At 40.2% G+C, this 4,599-nt stretch overlaps 1 long non-coding RNA gene across 1 annotated transcript; it reads left to right on the forward strand.

Annotated features, from left to right (window-relative positions):
- The first annotated feature begins 1,939 nt into the window (after positions 1 to 1,939).
- On the forward strand, positions 1,940 to 4,243 carry LOC116965715. The gene is made up of 2 exons (XR_004409583.2): positions 1,940 to 2,095; positions 2,775 to 4,243. It is a non-coding gene; the product is annotated as an uncharacterized LOC116965715 (long non-coding RNA).
- Positions 4,244 to 4,599: the final 356 nt, after the last annotated feature.

Here is a 4,599-nt window from a genome sequence, read left to right on the forward strand (position 1 = left end):
TGTTTGTTCTCTCCAGACACAAGTACTGTAGTTTTTAGATATCGATTAATCTTTCTTACTCTCTCACAAAAAATCATGTTAATATGATATCCTGCAGCTCTCTGTTGTTTACATAGTATTAGCACAGGGAAATACTACTTTCAGTTTGATACATAAAGCCCTCCTTGTCTCTTGTGCCTTTTGTCTGTAGGCTATTATGCATGTGACCAAAACCATGCATGACTTGAGCAAATGTTTGAATAGGGTTCTTGTGCAGTAGGACTGTATAAGCCATTAGGCATACTCTCTTTAACTTGGTGATGAAAACATTGTGGTACATTTGGTGTCACAAAGTAGAGTAAAATTGCTTTTGTGGCAGCAGAATAAATAGCATTCTAATTTGGTTTTGTTATTGTGCACGTGTGTGTGCTGCATACTTCTGGCAAAATTGCCAAGAAGGGCCAAGCAGGAAAAATGTTAAGGTTATTGCAGTTGTGGTGTGAAAGCTGATCTGAAAAGAGAAAAAAAAATATTGCTTTTTTCATTCTGAAATTTGAAATCAATAGTAGTCTGTCATTTTTGTTATCTGAGCCTTGAAATCTATTAATTGACAGGTGAGGCTGTTGCTAACCATCTTTTATGTTTATAAAGCCTTTTGTAAGAGCATTGTTTTTCTTTCCTCTCTGTATGTGACAAATACTATGATAGGGACTTGAATTTTTGCTGTGGGAATGTGAAAAACATGGGAAGCTGTTCTCTGCCAAGCTATTTCCTTAAGGATCCGCTTTACATACTACCAAATCAATGACCTGTCAGGTGTAGTTATGTGCCATAGCAATGATATGAGGTCAGTCAGATGAAACTAAGGTATGTATTCCCAGCAGATCCCAGCTATCTATTTAACATTGTCAAACTAAATTTTCTTTGGTACAGAGCATCCTCTTTCAGTTTCATTTGTCTCTGGATTTGATTAACTCTGAATTTGCATCTTTTTTTTTTTTTGAATTCTAACAATGGAAGAAAATATTTATTTGCTTTGTCTTGAAATGCTATACTATATATTTGCTATTTTGTCTTTCAACACAAAGCCATGCTTGTTATATTTATTTGCAACTTTTCCTTGTCTAGACAGTGCGTATTTCATGTAATAAACCAAGTTTTTTCTTTGCTGTAGTGGCGAAGTGACTGTTAATTAATCTATCCTAAAGTGACATAAATTTAGTGTCTCTAAAGCACATAAGTATTTTCTTAGAATGCCATCTTACAGATATAACACATTTATTTTGCCTTGCAAGTCCGTATTTGTGAAGCAAGAGCAAAAAAAATGGGTCTGTAAATCAGTATTTTTACGTGGAGTCACTTCTCATTGTGTCCTGGAAAACCTGCATCTTATTACTGTTTCAAACCTTTTGACACCAGAGGAGGAACTCTTGTCTTAAAATGGATTCACAATTTTTTCTTTTTTTTTTTTTTTTCTAAACAAAATGAAAAAAAATAAGTTATGTTACCCTAATGACTGAGAACTGTTAAGCATTACAAATGGTACACTGTGTACTTCATCCACTATATCAGTGCTACAGCAATTTTAGTTACTGTATGTATGTTATTGAAAACAGAAGACATTAATGATAACATAGAAACTAAACAACTGGATTAAAAATACATTTCTTAAGTTACAAAAAAATGGAAGAGGAAAGTAGTTTTTTTTAGGAAAAAAAAAAGAGACAATGATGTAACAGGAAACTAAAGCCAGAACTTTTAAAAATATATGTTAAAAATATCTCATTCAGAAATACAGACATCCTGACTGAAAGCTGCTGCAAGATTCTGTATGAAAAATCTGTTTTGTTATCAAGATTCATCTTTAATTTGTTGTCTTGCTAAATATAGTCCAAGCACTATCATTTGAGCATAAGTTAGTGTAAGTCTGCATTGTGATTTCTTTTTTTCAGATATTTTGAAGTCATCTGTTGCTTTTCTGTGCTGCAAGACCAGTGCTGAATCATTTCAACAACTGTACTATATGTTTCAAAAATATGTAGAAAAATTACAATTCTTCAAACAGAAGAAGCAGAGTTCTGGTTCCATGATGGAGTGCTGGAAAAAGAAGACAAAGGTGGGATGTAAGACGATACCCTCATCCTTTCATGGAGGATAATTTGTAGCTAATTTATAAAGCTGATATACACAATTTAAGGAAACAAGTGTCCCACCCATTTTTCTTTGTGTGCTCAATAGAATTCACATCCTTCCATTTTTGTTTTTTGTTTCCTTGAATTGTGCCTTATAACTTACTGTCATTGCTCGTTAGCTGTTGATGTGTTAGGAGGGTTGTCCAGACAGTGACACTGCATGGAAATAGATGAGTAGTTCAGAAGAGAGATTCATAATTCACAGTGACCTTTAATGAAACGCAAAGCTAAAGAAAGCTGCTTTTAGCTTACCACATCTGAAACAAAGTGAGAACTATCATTATCTTTAGTCTTTGCTGTCATGATATTTAAAGATACTCTAATGCAGAGGAAATGTATCTTCACATGGAAGCCTACCTTTATCATTGCTTTGGTGAATGGGATGCTGCATTTGAACTCTCTTTTCCCTCTGACTGTCACATTTAGGACCTGGCTGGCCAGCTCGCAGCCAGGGCTGTTACATGGTTTGAGAGGCAATCCTGAGAGCCGCGGCGTGTTTGCACCTCACCCCTTTCTCCTGCAAGGGAAGAGTTACATGTAATTCTAAATGCAGCACAGTTTGCATTTTCCCTTCCTAATTCCTTCCTCTTTTCCCGACAGCAGCAAGGAAATACCAGATCCAGTCTCCTTTCTCCTTCCTACCATGCCAGAGCCGTGCCACAGTAGCAGTTTGGGTTGCTCCAAACCAGCTGGCAAAGAAAAGCATCCATATGACGGCCGTGCGGGATGGCAAGGGGGTGGTGGGGGCTGGCGAGGACCACACTCTCCGGGGTAGCTGCTTTTGGGCAAGCTGCAATCTGGCCCTCAGCGTGCACCTGCCCGCAGCGAGGGTCTGACAGCATCGCTGCCAGGGGGGAGCCCGCAGGAGGGCAGAAGGCACTGGGGGCCACGTCCTCAGCTGCTGCTCCTCTCCAGCGGGACAATGAAAGCCAGTCCTGCTTTCATCAGGTGAGGAACAGAGCCTGAAGGCTAACTCAGTGAATTTTTCCCTAATCCAGTTTATCAGAGGGTGAAATTAGCCTCTCCCCCTAGACAAACGTGCTGCCAAGGCTGAGCACTTGCTTCTCTGGAGCACAAGCCCCTCTGGACCTTTTCCCTCCACTCCCTGGGCTGCTCAGTGCGCTGCACCCTGCAGCTTTGTGCTCCTCAGCTGTGTTTTCCTCCTCCAAACCCCTGAAGAAAGGGGTCATGCTGTCTGCCAATCTCTCTCCAGAAGATGCTGCACACTGTCTCCCTGGGGCTGGGTTTTGTCCAGGTGCCATAGCCCAAACGACAGCTTGTAGGGCCACTGGGGTAAAATGCTGCCCATCCAGCCTATCGAGGGACCCTGTTTTACACATTTGGTCCTGCATGGGGTATAAATGCTCATCGAAATGACAAAAGAGGTGCTATCCTATTGCCTTACGCAGATGGGAAACCTACTTCATTGCCCATACTTCTTTTGAGCGATTCACCTAGTTCATCCGCATAAAAATGTATGTCCCATGAACCTTAGGTCTCCTGTGGGCAGCTCACTGGGGACACTTCACAAATCTGTCTGGTGGAGACTTACTGGATACATCTGGCTTGCTCCTGTTTCTAAAACTGAGCAAAGGTTTTCTTGATTTGTGACTGTTCCCTCTATTTGCATGGCACAGGGTTGGTTACCCAAGAAGCGATGCCTGCCGTGCTCTAAAATGGGGAAGATTATCTGTGTGCAGCTTGAAAATGAAGCTGTGTCACAGCACCTGTTCAATCCCATTACAAACAAAGCCAGGATGGCAGGGGTAGAGACAGAGCAGCGCGTACAAGATGCAGCTTTATTTTAAGTGACATTTAAAACCTACTACTAGAAATAAATGCTTTCTTCACAATGCTGTAACAAGGAAGGGAGAACACATTTTCTAAGCAAATTGCAGAAGTTCAGGAAATTCTTGGCTCACTATTTGTTCCAAGTGATACAAAAGAGAAGGAAGAGACTCTATCCAGCATAAATCATATTTTTAAGAATTTCCCAATATTGCTTCCTGTCTTTGTGCTTGGGCAGCAGATTGTATACAGAAATAAAACAAATTTGCTTTATCTTTTCAGAAGAAAGTGTCTGCTATATCATTTGCTGGCTCTCGTTCGTTCATTCATTCAAAAACAGAAGGAAAAGGGCTTTTGTGTTAAGAACAGTCAAGGTCAGGGATTTTTGGTTTTGATGTTGGCTGCCAGTAGCTTGACTTTTCTGACTACTATTTCCATGTCAGTCTCAGATAGCAAGCTAATTGCTGGCTTATAGGGGGATGTTTCACAGCTACAGGTTAGTTGCAGTGAGCACAGAACAGAAAGAGATTTCAGGACAAAATTAAGTCTTGTACTGTCTCAGCCCCTATTCATGCCAATCTCAAATTAGTTAATCAAGCTTACTGAAGGGCTGCCAGATTTGACCCTGATGCTGCAAATT

This window comes from Tyto alba, unplaced genomic scaffold (genome assembly GCF_018691265.1).
Source record: "Tyto alba isolate M040663 unplaced genomic scaffold, T.alba_DEE_v4.0 Super-Scaffold_2, whole genome shotgun sequence".
NCBI lineage: Eukaryota > Metazoa > Chordata > Aves > Strigiformes > Tytonidae > Tyto > Tyto alba.